Here is a 23,136-nt window from a genome sequence, read left to right on the forward strand (position 1 = left end):
TATAGATGTACTGCAGAACAGTGAAGTAGTGCAGAAAGAAAGGCACTGAAATATTCCAGTTCCATGCAGATCTTGTCACCTATTTCTGACTGCTCCTGAGAGTCAGGTGTACCACTAACAGACTGAGGCCACATCTAGACTAGGAAAATAGGTCACACTTGAAAGTGTATTAAAACTTGTTTAAACACTAGCATAGATGGCATTTTTACCCTTTAAAATCTGTTAGTTGGTCATGGTTGACCCTGTGCTTCTTCTCAAGCCTGAGAATACTTGTAGAGGTAAGAAAAACTGGAGAGAAAGTTTTAGAAATTAGATACTATATTATTCTTCAAAAGCTCAGCTCCTTTATTCTGGGTGAGTATGGCTCAACTATCCTTGTCCACCCAGTAACCCAGTCCCATCTTGGACTCTCCTTTTTTTAAAGTGGAGTTTAAAAATAATTTAGTTAGATACTTAAAAGAAGTTGGAAAAAAGGAAACAGTGATTGGCATATTCATCATTTTAATAATTTGTAGTAAAGATAGGCCCCAAGCCGAATCCAAACCACCACAGAATTCTTGGTAAACTCTAGATCTGTAATGTGTTGGGGAAGAGGGAGGAAGGGCAACAGATGTGGGGGCAGAATTCTTAGTGTGGCACAATCTCTAAATTGTCCTTAGTATGCACTGTTGGTTTTTGAAACAGGATGACACTGAGTGTTCTCAGAACTGCAGAATTATTTATTTCATTACATCATTATTCTGTAAGCAGAACTTCGAGGATATTTGTCTCTTTGTATTACTTTGTTACTGTCAAAATGTAAAACTCTCACTTCTATATAAATTCTGATGTGTGGCAGAGGATATGGCGGGAGGGTGTAGGGTTGCCAACTTTCTAATTGCACAAAACAGAACATCCTAGCCCTGCCCCTTCCCTGAGGTCCTGCCCCCTTTTCTTTCCTGAGGCCCCGCCCTCGCTCACTATATTTTCCCTCCCTCTGTGGCTCGCTCTCCCCCACCCTCACTCACTTTCACTGGCCTAGGCAGAGGGTTGAGGTACAGGAGGGGGTGAGGGCTCTAACTGGGGGTGCGGGTTCTGGGGTGGGGCCAGAAATGAGGGGTTCAGGGTACAGGAGGGGGATCTGGGCTGGGGCAGAGAGTTAGGGTGCAAGAGGGGTTGAGGGCTCTGGCTGGGGGTGTGGGCTCTGGGGTGAGGCTGGGGATTAGGGGTTTGGAGTGCAGGAGGGGGCTCCAGGCTGGGACAGAGAGATTCAGAATGTGTGGGAGGGGGTACGGGCTCTGGGCTGGGGGGGTGGGCTCTGGGGTGGGACCAGGATGAGAGGTTTGGGCGAGGTCAGGCCTGGGGGTTGAGAATCGGGGTTGGGGCACAGGCTTAACTTGGGTGGCTCCTGGTCAGCAGCGCAGCAGGGGCGCTAAGACTGTGCCCCAGAAGCAGACAGCTGCAGGTCTGATTCTTAGGCGGGGTCCAGGAAGCTCCACACGCTGTTCTTGCCTGCAGGCACCACCCCCCAGCTCCCATTGGCCAGTTCTCATCCAATGGGAGTGTGAAGCCAATGCTTGGGGCAGGGGCAGTGCGTGAGGCCCCATGGCCTTGCTGCCTAGGAGCCGGACCAGCTGGTTGCTTCTGGGGTGCAGCACGGTGCCAGAACAGGTAAGGACTAGCCTGCCTTAGCCCAGCAGCACTGCTGACCGGACTTTTAATGGCTCGGTTGGTGGTGCTGACCGGAGCCTTCCAGGGTCCCTTTTCGACCAGGTGTTCCAGTCAAAAAACAGACATCTGGTCACCCTAGGAGGGTGTATGTATACACATAAATGTAAATTACATGTAAGGCTTGTAGCACTAGCTGTTAAGGTTTCTTGAAACTTCCCACTATAAACCCCTTTTCATTTTCTTATAAAACTTTGCCAAACTAACATTTTGGGCTGAAATTTTCCCTGCAAGAAAGTTGATTCCACCTCCCACCCCCTGTAGCCAAAAGAAAACTGAGGCTAGAGGAAAATAGACTGCTTTGCCCAGGTTAAAACCCAAGATTCCTGAGTTTCACCATCCCTCTGCCATCAGCAAATATCTGTGATACTGGCAGAGTATCCCATCTCCCTCTACTGCTGCTCTACACAGAGGATGATAACCTGCTACTGCCATCACTTAGTCCATTAATTCAAGAGCCAGAGATCTGGGCAGTGCAGCTAAAGGTTCCAACCCTGCCAATGACCCGTATGGATGGCAATATGATGTCACATGAGCCACTTTCGGGGGGAGGGGGGTAGTGGCTCTTTAAAAATTCCTAGGAAATTACACACAAAGAACTATGTTAAAACAACATTGCAAAGTCAAGCTCTCAAAAGATAGAAAATTAAGAATTTTCTAGAATTAAGGTTGCCTGTGCAATGTTAATTCAGCACCCTTGTGCAGATGCATTACACTACAGTCTTTAATTACATCTCTACAATTTTTTCCCCACAAGATTCTTGCCTCGTTCAGGTTCATCCTGAGCACTGGATGAGGCAAGGTTCCTGTTGGGGGAGGGGAAACACATGTGGCCATGTAATTAAAGGCTGTAATACTGTATAATGCATACCCGCAAGGGTTTCACAAGCAATGTTCATGCTGCCATTTCCTAACTTCTGAGTGCTTGACTTTGTAATCTTAATTTTGTTTTAATGTAGTTTGTGTGTATGTATACACACACACACACACAAATATATGTGCACACACAATGTTCCATGTATCACACCACAGTTAAATTATGTAGCTGAGGTCCCTGAACGATGCAGCACTGACTGCAAACCCTCTCCTCCTTACACCTTTCTTCCCTCCCACACCCACTACAGAACAATCAGTATCATGTCTCTTGTTATTTACTTCAGTATAAATTTCAGTTCATTCTGCAGTGCCCATTAATAGATAAGTCTTCAGCTGGAGCTGGCTAGCGTAGCATTATTCAAAGTCAAAAGTTACTTTAGCTATGACCTGAGAGTTTAGTTTATAATATTGTATTCCAGTTATACCATACTCCCTTTTTTTTCTTGGTACACAAACAGAGGTGTGATCAAATATTTTGTCTCTGGCTCTGAGATACCCTGTTACTTTTAAGCATGCTGTTCTGAATGCATTTGTACACAATACAGTCATGTTTGGATACTAGAGAGACAAGGTGGGTGAGGTCATATTTTATTGACCCAACTTCTGTTAGTGAGAGAGAAACTGTTGAGCATATACAGAGCTCTTCTTCAAATCTTGACTTTGTAACCTTTGGCTACTGGCACTTTTGTACTGATATGACACTGAAGTCAATAGGATTTTTGCCTTAAACTTCAGTGGGCCTAGGATTGGGCCTCAATTAACAATTAGGATTTTATTGCCTCTTTTTGTGGAGACTGTACTTTCTGCAAATAACCATTCTCTTGCTGATATTGTTGACTATGCACTATAGCCCCCATTGGGACTGCCACAGCTTCCTACATATTTTGGTTTACAAATGTTTGAAAGAAGCAGGGAAGAAGTTTAGAAAGATTCTAAGCTACTGTTTTTGGACTCAGCCATAACTATTAGCTATAGGCTGGTCACACATAGGTGCTTGACATCATACAGTGCCATCAAAGCAATGCTTATGAATAACTATACATTGGACTGCTCTTGCTTACACTTGTTTTTCCTCTCAGATTCATTATGGAAAAGGGAAGTCAGAGCTCAGTGGCTGTATTTGGATTCCTATGCAGATTGCTATTCTCAAATGGGTATTTGTCACGCACTGAATAAATTTTCTTTGAGAACATAAATGCCTGTAGCTTTGGAGACAGTTTCCATTATCAAGCTGTATTGTTACCCAAGATGTTGGTTTCCAGATCAGTTACCTCTTGCAAGATTAATCCAATAGTGAACCAGTTGCAGTCAATAACATCTTGTCCCAAACTATGGCCTATTTGGCTCCTGAGCAACCATCCACACACTTTTAATGTGTTTTGTAAATATTTTACTGGCATCTGCAGTTGTTCTGGGCACACACATATTTTCTAATAGTCTACACCTTCTTCAGGTCACTGCCAGTTTTTCAACCTAGATCACATCTCCACAGTATTGGGTACAATTGTGGCATACCAAAGGCAGGCATATCAGGTAATGTGAAGTTTCTTCCTGACCTAAGGTCATATCAGACAGATAGCCTTGCTCAAAGCTACAAATGATTTATTATCAACTAGAGTTCTGATCTGATAACATTATTTGTGCTGGGAGATCTTTCCTGTGTTATAATTAGTTTGAACCAGTTTGTTAAAATGGGAACACAGTGTTCTGCTCCTGTTTATGTTTTCTGCTACACTCCCCTCAAGCACTGATGTTATGATCTTTCCCTTTTAGGCCAATGCTACACAAAATTTTGGTTATTCACACCTGCTTCTTCAGCTTCAGGGATTTCTGTACTTGACTGAAGTCTTTTGAGAAGCACAACTATAAATGTATCAACATTTAATACAGATTTCTGAAAAGGCAGACATTCCTCACTGATTCTCATCTTGCTGTAAGTCCCTGATCCTGCAGAATGTGGCAACATGTTTGTAACTTCAAGCCTGTGAGTAGTTCTATTGACTTCAGTGGCGCTACTCAGATGCTTTGCTGGACTGTGGCTTAAGTATCTCCTTTTGGGGAGGTTATGGCATGATAGGCATGAAAGGGTTAATTTGGAAAAAGCAAATGGGAACAGTGGCCTGAACCATCACCCAAGATCCATGCATGGAGAGCGCTCACTGCAAATGGACCTATGAATTTCCACAGGGAAAGAGGATCTACCAGCACACTCCATAGCACTGACCTTTTCACTGGCCCTGTGCAGATGCCCCTTCACTGGAACTCCTTAGGGGGTGGGACCACTCAAACGCAGAAAAGGTGGAGCAGGGAAGTTTCAATCTTTGCAATGATGTCTCCTGCTCGGAGCCTAAATTTTTGGACCAGAGGCATTGCAGCAGAGTTCTATTACTTCTGTGATGGAGGGCTCTACTTACCACAGGATGGTGCCTCCTCCTGGCCATTCTGAGGATTAGCTGTGCATGGCCGATGCCCCTTCCTGCAGTTGTGCTCCATGATCTCTTTCCCCCTCTGCTGCCCCTCTCTCTGTCCAGGAACTTCATGACTCAGCCATCTGGCCAAGTCACTGTGTGGTTTCGCCTTCCAGGGATGTATATCAAAGTCCCTGCTCACCAGCAGTCTCAGGCAGTCCTCACATTCATTGCCTCAGGTGCCATCCTTCAGTAGCTGGTAAGGGAACCCAGGCCTGCCCTCTAGTCTGGCTTCCAGCTCAGGGACCCACCAAACAGCATCCAATATGTGGTTCCCTCGTGATCCTTGCTGCCTTCCCCCGAGCCTCTTCTTTACCCTCCCCACTCCTGTGGATTTGCCAGTCTCTCAACTCCTTCCTCCCAGGGTGTAACTATGGGCAGGGGCGCCGGAGCCTTCCCCGCCCCTTTCCCTCCTCACCTCTCGGAGGCTCCACCTTTGGCCAAGCTGGAAGTCATATTGGGGCCAGGGAGCCCACCCCAACCTGGAGTGGGTGGGGGCCAAAAGCAGCCCCCTTCCTGTGTCCCAAATTTCTTCCTGGGCCCCCCACCCAAGGTAGGTGGAGGGACCCAGGCTCTCCACAGCTGCTCACATGGCTCTCCCCAACCCAGCTCCATCTGGGGGGAGGGAGAGACCTCATAGCTGCAGGCTGGCCATGATGAGAGCCACACGGGCAGCTGAGAGGAGCTGCTGCAGACCCTCCTCCTACCATGGGCATAGGTGGCAGGTTTGTATAATTTTTGGTGGGGCCCAAAATGGTGGTGCCCCCCCACTCCCGCCCTGTAAGCCGATATAAAATGAAGCTACAACGCGTCAGTGCCACAAGATTACAAGGGTCAATTAAAAGTGGAAAGTCAGAAGCAGCACTTGCCTACTTCAATATACAGTATTATATTTTGTTGCACCTGTTGTGATGAAGTGGGAATGTTCTTAATATTTTCTCTGAATACTGTGTGGGTGCCTCAGTTTCCCCTGCAAGATGCCAACTGAAGGTGTTGGGGACAAAGAGATCAGGTGGCCTCCTTGTCTGGAAGAGACACAGAGGCCAGAGGAGGGAATGTCAGTTTGGAGCTGGCTGGGGAAATGGGGAGAGACCCAGAACTTGGTTCTGGGCTCCCCACCCCCCAAGTTGGACCTGACAGAGGGGTTCTGTTTTCTGTACCAACAAGCTCTGTTTAAACTGTGTTCCCGTCATCTAATAAACCTTCTGTTTTACTGTCTGGCTGAGAGTCACATCTGACTGCGGAGTTGGGGTGCAGGGCCCTCTGGTTGCCCCAGGACCAGCCTGGGCAGACTCGCTGTGGAAAGTGCATCATGTGGAAGGGCATGCTGAATGCTCTGAGGTCAGACCCAGGAAGGTGTAAACTTCTTGCCCTGGAGACAGTATGCTCCAAGAGAGGAGGCTCCCCCAAAGTCCTGACTGGCTTTATATGGAGTTGTTCCAAAGCATCACAGCATCCCCTTCCACACCGTGCACTTCCCAGAAGTCCGCACAGGCACTGACACTCCCTCCTCCGGCCTTTGTCTCTTTTCCAGGCATTAGGAGGCCACCTGATCTCTTTGTTCTCCAACACCTTCAGTTGGTACCTTGCAGGGGAAACTGATTTGGGAGAAATGAAGTAAAAGCTGCCCAAACCGAGCTTGAGCACTCCTGAATTTTGAGGTGTTCAAATCTGGAAGGCAGGTGCTGGGGGTGGGAGAGGGCTGTGGGCTCCATGGGGGAGCATGGCAGCAACTGTCTGGAGCTGCACGGAGCCAGACACGCTGGTCTGAGTGGCACAGTAAGCGGTTTGGGGGTTGGAGAAGAGGTAGGGAGTTCCAGGGGGCAGTCAAGGGACAAGGAGCAGGGGTTGGATGGGGCAGAGGTTCAAGGGGCAGGCAGGGGACAGGCAGCAATTGGATAGGCATGGGAGTCCAGGAGGTTTATCAGGGGACAGGTAGGGGGTGCGGTCCTGGGGAAGGTGGGTGGGGTCTCAGGAGGGGGCGGTTGGGGACAAGGAGAAGGGAGGCTTAGATAGGGGCTGAGGTCCCAAGGGGCAGTTAGGGGCAGGGGTCTCGGGAGGGGGTAATCGGGGAACAAGGACCAGAGGTGCTTAGATAGGGGGTGGAGGTCCTGTGGGGCAGTTGTGGCAGGGGCCTGGGGATGGGGCAATCAGCGGCCAGGGGCTGGGATTCAAAGGGCTCTGGGCAGCCGCGGAGAGCCCTGAGCCCTTTAAATCCCAGCCGCGGCCGCGCTGGGATTTAAAGGGCTCTGGGCTCCCTGCCCCTGCGGGCAGCGCAGAGCCCTCTGATTCCCGGCCGCGGCTGGGATTTAAAAGGCTCTGGGCTCCCTGCCGCAGCGGGCAGCGCAGAGCCCTCTGATTCCCGGCCGCGGCTGGGATTTAAAAGGCTCTGGGCTCCCCGTGGTTGCAGGCAGCCCAGAGCCCTCTGACTCCCGGCCACGACTGGGATTTAAAGGGCTCTGGGCTGCCGGCAGCGCAGAGCAGGGGAGAAACCTAGCTCCAAATATTGCTGGAGCAGAGCCCCTGTCTGTGAATATTCCTGGGGCTAAAGCCCCAGGAGCCCATATAAGTTGGCGCCCATGACCATGGGCGGGGGTTCCCGCTGAGAGCAGCCTCTGGCCTGTGTCCCCACCCCTGAGGCACGCCCTTGGCCAGAGCTGGATCGGGGAGAGCTCCACAGGCAGCTGTGGGGAGCTGGCATGGAGTCATGGACCCTCCACCAGGCCAGGATCCTGGTGGGCAGGGATATGGGATGGGCTGCTTTCAGACCCCCGCACAGCAGGCAGGTGGAGGGTCTGCATGAACGGCTCCCACAACTGCCTGAGCTCCACGCTGGGGGCGGGGAAGAGGAGGGAGCAGAGAAGGAGGTCCACCCTGATGAAAAGTAGACAGGCCAGGCACATCCACTTTTAAAATGTGGGAAGGCCTTTGCCCCCCAAATTCCAGCACTACTGACTATAAGCTACTTGTCTCGAGCCCTCAAACATACCCCCCCTTCTCCTGAGGAGTAACTGCAAACCACCTCCCTGCACACCTCTCTGCTTTCAGTTTCCTGTCTTTATATAAGCCCGACCTATTCACACACAGTTGAACTTCCCCTAATTAGGGCTTTCCTCTCAGGCTTAATTCTCCCAGATTACAGCCAAATGGGCTGATTCTTGGGCCCACTTGGCTCAATTCAGCTCTTGCAAGGCCAGCGAGGGGAGTACACCCCACCACAACCTCCATCTGGGTCTCCCTCTTGGATCTGTGGGAAATGGGCATCCCTTCCCAACATATCAGTTCTTTTCATGGGCCAAGAGGATTAGACTTGAGTTCATTCTCCTTTATCTGTGTTGCCTCTGAAGGGCTAAGAGTTTTAAAAGACCTCAAAAACTTCTGTTGACTATAGTGATTGTAAGCAACCTGTACTCAGTACATTAAACAGTGACAAAGCTGAGACTCAGTTTTTACATAGAGGAAGCTGATCTGTTTGGTAAGAAGGCGTTATTTTTACATCACTTTTCAGAGTAGAGCCACATTCAAAAGCTGCAAAAGAGTTTCCACTGTAACTCCTCTTTCACATGCTCTGAACTTTCCAAGCCATTCACATTTTGGCTGAAAGTTTTGGCTGAAAGCTTGGTCTCTGGTAGAAGGTCGATTTATTTTTGAAATTTGAACAAAATTCCCTTCTGTTCAGATGTCTGAGATAAGCGAGAGAGAGAAAGGAGTTCATTTTCCCATTTGTCTTATGGTTTTCTATTGGGTCTATTGCCATGATATATGTATGCCCCACCCACCTCTAGTGAATCTGAACAATTCCCCATTGTAACAAGAATTCTAAATCACCTTTAAACCGCACTACCCAAAAATCATTTCAATTGGAAATTTTTCATAGAATTAGTCCTCCTAAAGCAGTAGTGCACTTGGTGAACAATCACTTCTGAGTGTGCAGCTACGTGTCAAGTGTTTTTAAAAATTTTTTTAGCAGAGGCGAAAGTAGTCCTTCCCCATTTTTGTGATGTCTCTGCCCAATCTGATACGGGGAATAGAGCTGCTTCTTGGACAATTTACATGAGTGAGATTGTTAATGTCTCAATGATACACCCACAGCAAAGTTCACGAAAAAAAAAGTCCCTTAATATTGGAGAGAGCAGAAAATCGTGGCTGGGCGGATGGCGGGAATAATTGGAGATCCTATAATTTTGGGTTCGTTCCACAATTCTGGCTGCATTCATTCTGAAATATAGTCCACATGTTATAAACTTTCATTAAAATAATTTATTTTGACCAAATTCTTCCCATTGCAGTCAATTAGCAGAAGACAACCCAAACAGGTATGAACAGATGTGGTGCTGATACTGCTGTCGTGTCAAGCTAGCTGTGCAGAAAATTATCTCCCAGCCACTCAGCAGCACAACCAAATGTGGGAACTAACTTCTCCCCCTCACCTCAGTGAAAATGCACCATGAGTATGAGAGAAAAGAGAGAGAGATTAGAACACTTCCTCTGTAGTGGCACTCTCCCCAGCTACCAAGAGAGAGTTTCTTTCCCTATTTTTCTGAGCTCCATATCTAGACCTAAGAGCTTAGCAGCACAGGGACAGTCTTTTTGTTTTGTGTTTGTACAGCACCTAGCACAATGGGATCCTGATCCATGACTATGGCTTGTAGGCACTATGGTAATATAAATAATTAATACAATAATAAAATATACAATGATGATAATAATAATAATACATTTCTATAGGCCCTGGCAAAATTGTAATGCAAACAAATAAAGTGATAACATACAAAAGGAAATATTTTAGATTGTAAACGCAAGAAGTGACTAACAAAACATAATACAAGGCCCATGGGATGCACTAAGACTGTCTTCACTGCCAAAATAAGATCTGCTTATTACAGTCAGATAGCTAATTCGAGTTAGCTATCTCACTGTAGAATCCTACTGGAGACAAGGCACAGGTAATTTTTATCTCCTTGTAAGCTAGCTGAGGTAAACCCCAGGTGGTGGATATAGGTATAGTGTTGACTTCAAATTAGCTGGAAGTAGAAACTACCTGTACTTTGTTTACATTAGGATTCTACCGTAAGACACCTACATCAAGTTAGCTATCTTGTTGTAATAAATATACCTTCTTTTGACAGTGAAGATATAGCCTAATTGGTATCTAAAGATATAAAAGGATGAGAAAGAGAGAGAGAGCGAGAGAGAGAGAGAGACTGAAGCCAAAACCAGTAATGTATACTTGGTGCTTTAAAATGGCCAGTTTCACAAAACTGAAAAGAACTGAGAGCCAGATCAGTAGGGAGGAAGAATTTCATCAGAAAAATGTGAATAATAATTGTGAATTGTCTTACACTTTACTAGATGCCCAAAAAGCCATAATCCTAGAATTGAGAAAGAAGGCCATACTGGTTTAAAAAAAAAATCTGCTTTAGAGACAAAGTGAAGGCAGCTATAAAATGTATATATAATGAATGGAAGAAAGGAGAAATCAATAGTAATGAACATAAATCAGAAGTGAGGAATTGAAGAAAATTGATAAGGGAAGCAAAGGGACACAAGGGGAAAAGACAGTTACCTTTTCCGTAACTGGTGTTATTCGAGAGGTGTTGCTCATGTCTATTCCACAATAGGTATGTATGCTTGCCATGTGCACCGGTGTCAGAAGTTTTTCGCCTAAGAGTACCCTGGAGTGGCGCCTTCACGGCATGGTATAAGGGGCGCTGCGAGCTCCCCCCACCCTCAGTTCCTTCTTGCCAGACAACTCCAACAGAGGGGAAGGAGGGTGGGATGTGGAATAGACATGAGCAACACATCTCATGTGAGGTGAATGTGTGAACTGAAGACCATGTGGCAGCCCTGCAAATGTCCTGAATGGGGACATGGGCTAAAAAGGCAGCTGATGAGGCTTGCATCCTTGTCGAGCGTGCCCTCACAATTGACAGTGGAGGGATTCCTGCCAGGTCATAACAGGTACGGATGCACAAGGTGATCCTGTTGGAGAGCTGCTGAGTGGAGATCGGCCGACCCCTCATGTGTTCAGCTGAGGCGATGAACAGCTGTGAAGACTTCCTGAATAGCTTAGTCCACTTCAGGTAAAAGGCCAAAGCCCGCCTCACATCCAGCATGTGGAGGCAGCACTCCTTGCTGGATGCATGGGGCTTGGGGCAGAGGATCAGCAGGAAATGTCCTGACCCATGTGGTAGGCGGAGACCACCTTTCGGAGGAACAAAAGATGTGGGCGGAGCTGGACCTTATCCTTATGAAATATTGTGTACGGGGGCTCGGAGGTCAGGGCCCTGAGTTCTGAGACTCGCCTAGCCGATGTGATCACTACCAGGAAGGCTACCTTCCATGAGAGGTGCGACCAGGAGCACGTAGCTAGCGGCTCAAATGGGGGACCCATCAGCTGGACCAGCACCAAGTTCAGGTCCCACTGCAGGACTGGGGGCCTAATGTATGGGAAGAGATGATCCAATCCCCTAAAGAATTGGCCAGTCATGGCGTGGGAGAATACCATGTGCCCCTGCACTGGTGGGTGGAAGGCCAATATGGCCTCCAAGTGCACCTTGAGGGATGAGAGTACCATGCCCTGGGCTCTAAGGTGAAGGAGGTAGTCCAAAATGAGCTGGATCGGGGCAGCCACGGGGGAAACGCCTCACTCAGGCGCCCATCGGGAAAACCGAGACCACTTTGCCAAGTAGGCTCGGCGCGTGGAGGGTCACCTGCTTTCCAAGAGGATGCGCTGAACCCCTTCTGAGCACATCCTTTCCTCCCGGCCTAACCATTGAGAAGCCACAACGTGAGGTGGAGTGCTGCTAGGTTGAGGTGGAGGAGACGACTCTGGTCCTGGGAGATCAGGTCCTGGCGGGACGGTAATGGCCATGGCAGGGCAACCACCAGGCTCGTGAGAGTCCCGTACCAATGCTGGCTGGGCCATGCCGGGGCAAATCAGGAGGACCTGGGCCCTATCCGCCTTTATCTTTTCCAGGACCTAGCCAATCAGCGGGAACCGGGAAAAGGCATAGAGAAACTGGCCTGACCAGGATAGAAGGAAGGCGTCGGAGATAGCACCTCCCCCCAACCTCGGAGCAGAACCATGGACAGCGATGGTTCTGTTGAGTCACGAACAGGTCCACCTAGGGAGTTCACCCAGAGATGGTGCACAGACTTTTCCAAGAGTGGGGAAGAGACCACTTGTGCTAAGAGAAGTCCCTACTCAAGCGATCTGCCTGCGACTTCCAGGTGCCCGGTAGATGGTAGGCCTGTAGGCAAATGATGTGGACTATACAGAAGTCCCACAGCTTGAGGGCTTCGTGGCAGAGGGCAGAGGATAGGGCCCTACCTTGCCTGTTGATGTAAAACATTGAGGCTGTGTTTTCCATGAGAACCCTGACCACCCTGCCCTCCAGGTGCAAGCGGAAGGCCACACACGCCAGCCGGACCACCCAGAGCTCCTTGACGTTTATGCGGAGGGCAAGGTCCGGTGCAGACCACAGACCTTGTGTCTGAACGTCTCTCACATGGGCTCCCCACCCCAGGTCCGATGCATCGGACACCAGTTTCATCGACAGGGGCCTGCCTCTGAACAGGACCCCGCGGAGCATGTTTCCCGGGGAGGACCACTATCATAGGGAGGCGATCACCAGTTTGGGCACAGTGAGGACCTTGTTCATCCTGTCTCTGGCCTGGGAGAACACTGAGGCCAACAAGAGCTGAAGGAGCCTCATCCTGAGTATGGCATGGCGAACCACATATGTGCACGCCGACATGTGACCTAAGAGCTGGAGACTGGCTGTTGTCACTGGAAACCTTGAGATGGTGTCAATGAGTGCTTTCAGGGTCTCATACCTGTCCGGTGGGAGGGAGGCTCTGGCCGACGTGGCGTCCAGGACTGCCCCGATAAACTCTATGTGTTGTACAGGGACCAATGTGGACTTAGTGTCGTTTACCAACAGGCCCAGAGTGGCACACGTGGACAGAAGGAGCACCACGTGATCCCGCACCTGCAACCAGGAGTTGCCCTTGACCAGTCAGTTGTCCAGATAGGGGAAGATCTGGACCCCACGGCTCCTGAGGTAGGCCACCACCACAGACATACACTTTGTAAAAACCCTTGGGGCAGTGGACAGATCAAATGGGAGGACAGTAAATTGGTAGTGTTCCTGTCCAACCGTGAAACGGTGGAAGCACCTGTGACCATGGAGGGAATGATGGAGGCCAGGGAGACCATGCAGAACTCGAGCTTCACCATGTACTGGTTCAGGCCTCACAGGTCCAGGATGGGCCTGAGCCCCCCATTGGCCTTCAGGATAAGGAAATAGCAGGAGTAGTACCCCTTGCATTTAAACTCTGCTGGCACCACTTTCACCGTTCCTAGGCCAAGGAGCCGCCCCACCTCCTGCCAGAGCAGGGTCTTATGAGAGGAAGTCCCCCAGGAGAGACGGGGGTCGAGGGTGGGTTGGGCGGGGTAGAGGTAAACTGGAGGGTGTAGCCTCGGGAGATGGTGCTGATGACCCATCAGTCCGAGGTCAGCCGCGACCACTCCGGGAGAAAAGCACACAACTGGTTGGAGAAGGGAAGATTTATTGTGGGTGGATCCCTGATGTGAACTCGTAGGTCACCCCCGGGCTTCCCGTCAAAACTGCTGTTTCCCTGCCTATTTGCCCTTAGAGGACCCAGGCTAGGGGGCAGACCGAGACTGCCTCTGTGGACGTTTCTTATAGTCCCACAACTTTTTATAAAGAGGCTCGTATTTAGAGTGGGTGGCCTGGGTGGGAGCCTGCTGCGGCCTAAACTTAGGTCTAGCTGGAGCCGGAACATAGAGGCCAAGAGTCTTAAGTGTAGTGCAGGAGTCTTTCAGGCCATGCAGTTTTATGCCCGCAAACAGAGCCTTGCCGTCAAACAGGAGGTCCTGCAGGGAGGTCCGCACCTCACTGGACAGCCCAGACAGCAGGAGCCACGACGTCCTCCTCATGGACACCGTGGAGGCCATGGACCGTGCAGCTGTATCTGCTGCATCCGATGCAGCAGCTGTACCCTCCTCCACCAAAGCTTTGAACTCTTTCCTGTCACACTCCTGGAGAGAGTCCTCGAACTTGAGCAGAGAACCCCACAGATTCAACTCATACCGGCCCAGGAGAGCCTGGTGGTTCACCATTTATAACTGGAAGCTCGAGGATGAATAAATGTTTCTCTTTAATGAATCCACCCTCCATGAATCTTTATTTTTTGGAGTGGGGGCTGTTTGGCCCTGCCACTCCCTGTGGTTGACTGACTCGACCACCAAGGAGTTAGGAGCAGGGTGGGTGTATAAGTATTCATGTCCCTTGGCGGGCACAAAATACTTGTGTTCTGCTCTCTTAGAGAAGGGGGGCAATGAAGCCAGGGTTTGCCACAGGGCATTTGAAATTTTTGCCACCCCTTTGTGGAGTGGCAAGGCCACAGTGCCTGGTACCTAGGCGGACAAGACATTAAAAACGGAGTCCGAGGGCTCCTCCACCTCCTCTGCCTGAAGGAGGAGGCTTGACGCCACCCTTTTCAATAGTTCCTGCTGGGCTTTAGAGTCCTCCTGCAGGACAGAGGGAGGAGGGGCTGTAATCACCTCATCAGGGGAGGGTGAGGAGGCAGGCGCAGTACTTTGCATGTCCACAGGCACTGGAGGATCCACCACCTGATCACTTTCTGGGCACGGCCCTGAAGATGCACATCCCACTGACTCCTTCCTTGGAGTCCGGCAGAGGGAGGCCAACGGCCATTCTGAGGCTTGTGGCAAACCCAGGCCAAATGGCTACAAAGGGAGGGGTAGGAATTAGTCCCAGGGAGGTTAAAAGGCCTCTCCCTATCCACTGAGGAGAGAGAGCCATGGAGAAATTAGGTTCAGCTGGAACAGGGGTTACCAGGGAACTAATTAGGTTCAGATGGCCCCAATTGCTGGCGACCTTTTTAAACCCTCCCTGGCAGGGAAACAGGAGGGGAGTGAGAGAAGCAGAGAAGCTGCCAGCGAGTAGGTGCAACAAGACTCTGCCCTCTTCCAGCAAGGAAGACTGCACTCTGTCCCCAGAAGGGGAGAAAAACAGCAAGGGACTGACTGAGAGGAGGATCAGCCAGACCCTGCGTGACCGGGAAGGACTTTGCTTTGCCCAAGCCTGTGTCTCCAAGGCAAAAAGGGACTGAGCCCGCTGAGGAGAAGCAGGTACTTTGCCACAGGCTCCAACCACCAAGTGAGCCTCCACCAGGGGCTGCGTCAGGGGCCATGGTGCCCACTAGTACCACTGTGCCGGCCACGGAGTCCAGTGCCACTGCACCTGCTCTGGCACCGGCGGAGCAGGCCGTTTGTCCTGGCTGGCCTGACCTATCGATGGATGACTACAAAGGGAGGCCGGGCTGACATACGACCTGCCGCTGTCCCTGGACTGGGAGGAGCGGCGGCGCCAGGAGCGGTGCTGACGATGAGACCATGATCCCGATGTGGAGGAATGGTACTGCCGGTAGCAGCTGCTCTGCGATCGGCTACGGCGGGTGGATCCGTGCTGGCGAGGTGCCAGCGATCGACACCTGGGGCTGTGGGAGAGGTGCCATGGTGGGCTCCTGGAGCGAGACGATGAACAGGAATGGCGTTCGTATCATGATTGGCTACGATAGCCCCTCTGAGACAAGGGCCTTCGGCAGCGTCTGCCTCGGTCCCGTCGGTGTCTGCTCCTTGAGGCAGAGCGGTGCCAGCCAGTCTCTGTCAGTCAGAACCCAGCCAGACAACCTGGTGGGGGTCGATGGCAACCTGCGTGGACTATGCACGAGACAGTTGCTGAGCGGTGATCGGCGTTGGGAACATTCCCTCGATCGTGACCAGTACTGAGTTGGGGGCGACCCTGGAGATCCCAGCGGCGGCTTGCCTCTGGACTGCGGGGCAAACATTGGCAGTGCTCCTGGAACTGGCATGGACATAATGTCCCAGGTCGCTTGCAGGGCCTCCGGCGTGGAGGGCATCCGGACATCTGGGGAAGCCTGCTCCGAATGGGCCAGGCTACTCCACTCGACCTCAGTTGGAGGCCTAGAGACCAGTGGGCTCCAAGGACTGCCCAACATGGGTCTAGCCTCTCCCCCAGTCTTGCTCCGGTGCCACAATGGGGAAGGCCTTTTCTTAGCCTTCTTGGAGTACCCTGTGGACGAGGAGCGGTGCCAACTGGTAGATGGCACCAGGGGGTCGTCGCGCACCAACACCGCGGTACCCGGTGCCAACTTGGAGCGGCACACCAGAGTCGGGGTCAACGCCGACTTCATCAGGATGACCCAGAGCCTAATGTCTCTCTCTGTCATGGTCCGAGGCTTGAACGACTTGTAAATCTTGCAGCGATCGCTGAAATGGGTTTCACCCAAACAGCGTAAACAGTCCACGTGCAGATCACTCACTGGCATCGATCACCTACAAGTGTTGCACGACTTAAAACCCAGGGTGCGGGGCATGCCCTGGCCCGGGCGCACTAACTAAACTAAACCAAAACTAATCAAACTAGTAACTACAAGTACTATACACTGAACAAACAAGAGTTCTGGGGAAGAGCTGCAGCAAAGATGGAGCAGAGCAGTTCTGAAGCACCTTCACTGGTGGCAAGAAGGAACTGGGGGAGGTGGGAGCACGCAGCAACCCTTATACCGCACCATGGAGGTGCCACTCCAGGTGTTGCTAGGGGCGCTCCCCTATGGGTACTGCTAAGGGAAAAACTTCCAGCACCGGTGCATGTTGTAAGCACACACACCTATTGTGGAATACACATGAGCAATCACTTGAAGAAGAAATATATGTCCAGCTGTGCTAATGACAGTAAGAAAGAATGTTTTAAGTATATTAGTGTAAAGATGCGGGACTCACCCCTGCGGCACCTCCTGCTGGTCTCTCAGGGAATTAGCTCGATTTCCAGCCCAGAGCACCCTCTGCAGGCCGGGGTCCTGCTTGCTGCTGGCCCCCATGCCCCTCACAGACCTCAGTCCCCCTTTCTCTGGGCTGCTGCCCCCCTATCAGTACCCCCACACTCTCAGGTTCTGGGTCTCCCCACCCAGGGGAACCCCCACCCACTAACCCCACTTCAGCTCAGTCTGCGCTACTGCCAGTCACCATCTAGCCCCACTCCCCGGGGCAGACTGCAGTATAAGCCACTCATCACAGGTAAGGGGGTTTGGACTAGCTGCCTTCCTCTACCACCCAGTACTTTTTTAGGCCTTAAACAAGGCCTTGCAGCCTGGGGAGTTGCCAGCCAGTAGCTCCCCTGCTCCTCTGGCTTTCCCCAGCCCTGCTTCACTCCTAGTACCCTTTCTGCTGGGCAGCCAGGCCCTACTCCCTCTGAACTTTTGACTGCCCTGACCTTTATAGGGCCAGATGGGTCTGTTTGGGGTGTGTCCTCCAGCTGAGGCTGCTTCCCAATCAGCCAAGCTTTTCTCTCAGCCCTCTCCCAAGGGTGGTTTTAACCCTGTCAGGTCTGGAGCAGGTAATCACCTCGTTACAATTAGCAAAAAGAATCCTAATGATGGCATTGGTCCATTCCTAGATGGAAAGGGTAGAATTATCAGTAATAATGCAGAAAAGGCAGAACTGTCCAATCAATATTTCTATACTGTATTTGGGAAAAAATCAGATGATGTAGTTATATCATATAATAACATTCTTTCCACCTCACTAGTATCTTGGGAGGTGTTAAACAACAGCTACTGAAGTTTTTTTTAAATCAGCAGGTCCAGATAACTTGCATCCAAAAGTTTTTAATGAGCTGGCTGAGGCACTCACGGGGTTATTAAGAGTGATTTTCCATAAGTCTTGGAACACCAGGGAAGTTTCAGAAGACTGGAAGAAAACTAATGTTGTGCCAGTATTTAAAAAGAGTAATTAAAGATCTGTCAGTCTCACATAGATTGCAGGCAAGATAATGAAACAGTTGATAAGGGACTTGATTAATAAAGAATTAAAGGAGAGTAATATGATTAATGACAATCAACATGGGTTTATGGAAAATAGATCCTGTCAAACTAACTTGATATTTTTTTGATGAGATTACAAGTTTGGTTGATAAAGATAATAGTGCTGACGTAATATACTTAGACTTCTGTAAGGCATTTGGCCTTACAGGCCAAAGCTAGATGTAAATCACCGTATAGTCCCTCAGTAGCATGGAGCTATTTTCTATTTTTGATTGCGTAGCCTGTATATCTATTACTGTATATTTGTTATCGTCAATTATTTATTACTTTGCCTTTATAAGTGTTACCAGCATTATCTGGTTTCTATATTCATCCTGCACTTAATCTTATAGAGTTCAATTTATTTCTTCCCAAACCGCATTTTCTAGTGCTAGAACGTTTAAATAACAACTTCCTTTGACATTCAGCCAGTACATTGACATGGCATCAATTGTTTCCATAAAGATAATGGCATTAATTAAGAGAAACCATCATATTTCACACTTTTATGAGCCTTCCAATTAAGTCTGATGTTATCCTACACAAGAATTGGAAGTTAAATAGGTTGGATGAGTGACAGGGGAGAGGCACTGAACATTTAAAATATTTAGTATTGATATAGACCTTACATCTCAGGATCTCTAAGTTCTTCACAGACATTAGTTAAGTAATGCCCACAATACCCTTGGGAGACAGCTATATTCATTGTACAGTTGCAAAAACTGAGGTCCAGACAGGGTGTGTGACTGCAAGTCACACAGGGAGGCAGTGGCAGAGCTTACTGCTGGATCCAGAAGTCCTGACTCATGCCTTTTGCACTCTCTCCCTTTCTTCATTTGTATGGGTTAGAAAAAGTTGCACTGTTGTCACTCAGAGAATTTGAGTTTTTATTCTATCACTTTATCACTCTATATTCACTGCAACACATTAGAAAAGAAGGATACTCTTGTGGTTAAACTACTAAGGCCAGGTCTATGCTACAGGTGCTAGAGCGGCACAGCTTCAGCGTCGCTGTAACCCCGTAGTTTAGATCCAGATGGGTTTTTTCCATTGCTGTAGAAACACCACTTCTCCAAGCAATGGTAGCCAGGTTGACAAAAGCATTCTTCCGTTGACCTATCTATGTCTATGCTGGGGCTTAGGATGGCATAGCTACAGCAGGCAGAGGTGTGGATTTTTCACACTCCTGAGCTCTGTAGCTATGTCAACCGAAAATTTTAAGTGAGCTAGGGCTCAGGAAATCTGGGTTCAGTTCCCAGCTCTCGCTTTAAACTTCCCATGTGACCTTGGGCAAGTCATTTACTCCTCCATTTCCCTATCTGTAAAATGGCAATAATAATCCTTCCTTTCTCACACCTTTTTTAACTGTCTTGTCTATTCAAACTTCAGACTCTTCAGGGCAGAGACTGTCTCTGACTATGTGTTTGTACTGTGCCTAGCACAATGGGATCCCAGTCTTGATTAGGGTCTCTAGGCATTACTATTGTTGTTTGGATTACAGTAGCAATGACGAATCCTTATAGTATTCATAGGGACAGAGTCATTTTGCACCCTTCAAACTCCTTTTTCCCATGGTTATTACACAGTTCTATGATAATGGATGATTGCCTCAATTGCTTTACACTTTATGGCAGATTACTTCGAAATTCATGCCCTCTTGACCATGAGCTCCCATCACAATTCTTCTCGTAGAGGTCAAAGGTTGTTTCATTTTTCCAGGAAATCCCAAATCTTTTGGGTTATAGCAAATCAATATTTATGATGAATAGAGAAGGGGAGGGGGTTTCAAGATGAGAACAAAAGACACCCTATGAATAATACATCTGGTCTGAAACTGCACAGCAACTAATCTAGACAGACTGAGATTTTTAAAGCTGCCTAAAATTAATGGGAATTGAGCATCCCAGTTACCTAGCTGGCTGTTAAATCTCAGCTCACAGTCATAGCCTTATAAGAAAAACTTACACTTTCCAGTCCAGGGTCAGACCCTAAAAAAATTGTCTAAAAATAAACCTGTCACAAGACTAAATGAACTAATGAACTAAAATGAACTAATAATAATAAAAGAGCATGAGTAATTTTTCAACTGGGTTAAGAAATTCTGTCTGGATGGTTTAAGGGGATGATGGAAAAATAACACTATCAACAGAGAAACATTATACATCACTAGGAAATGTTTTAATCTATTCTTAACTCATTTTATCAATAGCCCCAGGGCTGGCTTGTAGCCATCCCAGCTGAAAACTTCAAAGGTAGGAAAAAAGGCAGTTGGAAAGATGTTATCCACATCTGTAAGTCATCTCTCTTGTTCTGTTAAGCCATTCACCTGTTAAAGACTAATTTACTGGTATATATTGTGACAAAGTTCCTCCTCTGCCGAGGTGGGTCCTGCACTTATTGGCGGATTTGCTCGCCTCAGAGATTCACAGCAGCCCTCAGTTTGGCCACTTTTGCTAGTGGCTCAAACATGCTGTTCACTCAGCTAACCTTATCACTGGCCAGCATGGGGAAAGGGAGGAGAACAATCCCCACAGTCTCTGCTGACCCACCTAGTGGGTCGGGGGATAGGTAAGGGACCTTCCCTTCTGGTGGGACCCACAGTCCAGGTCAACTCCTCCTGTATCCAATAGAGTTGGGGAGATGGGTGAAACCCAGACCCGTCCTCTATTCTGGGTTCCAGCCCAGGGCCCTGTGGATCACAGCTGTTTACAGTGATTCGTAGAACACCTGTGTGACAGTTACAACTCCCTGGGCTACTTCCCATTGCCTCCTCCCAACAGCTTCTGTATCCTCACCACAGGACCTTCTTCCTGATGCCAGACAGCGTATTTACTCAGTCCTCAAGCAACACACACACCCTCTCACTCTCAGCTCCTTGCACGCCTCTTGCTCCCAGCTTCTCGCATGCCCCTCCAATGTCTCATTGAATGAAATTTCTGGCCCCACAAAAGTTATTGGCAGAACTCCCAATGTCTTCAATGGGGTGAGGATTTCACCCACATTAATTTCAATGTGACTACTCAAGGAGCAAGGTATTACTGAAAGTCAGTAAGGGTAGCAGATCTGGCCCACCAAATATAGACATTGTAGCAATTTTGTCATGATAATTAAAATACAGGTATATCATATTGCTGAGAAATTCTGATGTCAGTTTGTCATTTGTCCCCAGACTAATTCTAGTTAAAAAAGTAAAGTTTCAAAACCAGTGTGGGACCATTTACATCAAATTCGGGCTATAAACGAAATTACCAAAGGGGGAAAAAAGATTTGGTAAGATTACAGTTTTTTATGTCATAACTATACCAGTATTGTCAGAAAACATGGCCAGTTCCTGGTCCCACTGTGGACTAATGGGAGTTTTGCCATTTCTTCCAGTCGGAGCAGAAGCAAGCCTGCAACCATAACTATCAAATACGGTAACTACTCACTTAACATTGTAGTTATGTTCCTGAAAAATGCAACTTTAAGTGAAACAATGTTAAACAAATCCAATTTTCCCATAAGATTTAATGTAAATGTGGGGGGTTAGGTTCCAAGGAAATTTTTTTGTGTCAGACAAAAGGCATTATATACTGTATGGTACTGTACTGTACTGTGCTAGGGAGGTGCCCCTAGCTTATCCCTGGGGCTCAGAGCTAGGTGTGCAGGATCTGGAAGGGAGTTAGAGTGTGGGAGGGCACTCAAGGTAGGGTGCAGAGTCTGGGAGGGAGTTAGGGTGCGGGAGGGCGCTCAGGGTGGGGTGCAGGGTCTGGGAGGGAGTTAGGGTGCAGGAGGGCACTCAGGGTGGGGGTGCAGGAGGAGGCGGCTCAAGGCTGGGGCAGGCAGGAGGTGCAGAGCACTTACCTGGAGCAGCTCCTGTTTGGTGCAGGGGGTTTGCAGGTGGCTCTGTGCAGTGTGGCACCACCCCCATGGCTGCGATTCTGGGAGCCGCGATTCTGGGAGCTGCCCCCACCCCAGCAGGCAGGGCCACCTGGAATGCGGGGGCTGCAGGGCCCCAGGCTAAGGGGGCCCTGGGGCCATGCCCTGCAGCTCTAAAGCCCCTTTCGCAATGTGGCCCTGCGAGCACGGGCCGGAGGACTCAGGAAGAACAGGGGCAGCCGCGCTGCCAGTGGCCGGAGACAAGCGACGCTTTCTCTTTCAAAGTGCCGCTTCTCTCTGGGCGGCTTTGAAGGGGAAATCGCAGGTTCTCTCCGGCCGCTGGCTGCGCGGCTGCCCCTGCTCCACCTGAGTCCTCTGGCCCGTGCTCACAGGGCCACATTGCGAAAGGGGCTTTAGAGCTGCAGGGCATGGCCCCAGGGCCCCCTTAGCCTGGGGCCCTGCAGCCCCTAAAGCCCTTGCGTTCTGGGTGGCCCTGCCTGACTGCTGGGCGGGAGGGGCAGCTTCCCCGCTTGCTCCCTCGCTCCCTCCCTCCCTCCCAGAAAGTCCTAAGCGACGCCAGACAGCTGTTTGGCAGCGGGGGAAGCACTGGGAGGGAGGGAGGGGGAGGAGGTGGAGAAGAGGAACTTGTGCAATTCTCCCTTGTAAAGTCAGCCAAACAACGTTATAAGGGAGCATTGCACAATTTTAAACGAGTATGTTCCCTAATGGAGCAGCGACGTAACTTAGAAACAACATTAAGCGGGAGGACGGTAAGTGAGGAGTTACTGTAATGAGCTCCAACAGCATCCCTGATCCTGCAGGCTGACCTGCTTAGTCATATATGTATGCTTGAATAGAGCCCCTTGGATATCCATCCAGGCAAAGCAGCTTCCTGAAATTGGGCCTATTACCATTACTCCATATTTAACTCTTTTAAAGATGTGAAATAAGGATAACTAGATTCTATAAAAAGCCAAGAGATTTCCTTTGGTAACTAGGATGCCAGATTCTGTTTTGAGTCACTCTCACACGTGTTCTCTTTATAGCTACGTAAACATCCTTAGTCCCTGGCAGATCATTTTACTGTACATATAATAAAAACCCTCCTCCTTTTACATTTATCACTGAGCTTCAGCTAAAGCAGTTGGCATGTCACTCAGAATTATCATGTTACTTACACCATACATTAATCATTTGTTATACCCAGCTGAGTGCCTTGGCATGAATGTATAATGACTAATATCTGAATCAATTCACAAACATTACTGTAAAGAAATGAGAAACACCCAAC

This window comes from Mauremys reevesii, linkage group 8 (genome assembly GCF_016161935.1).
Source record: "Mauremys reevesii isolate NIE-2019 linkage group 8, ASM1616193v1, whole genome shotgun sequence".
Lineage (NCBI taxonomy): Eukaryota > Metazoa > Chordata > Testudines > Geoemydidae > Mauremys > Mauremys reevesii.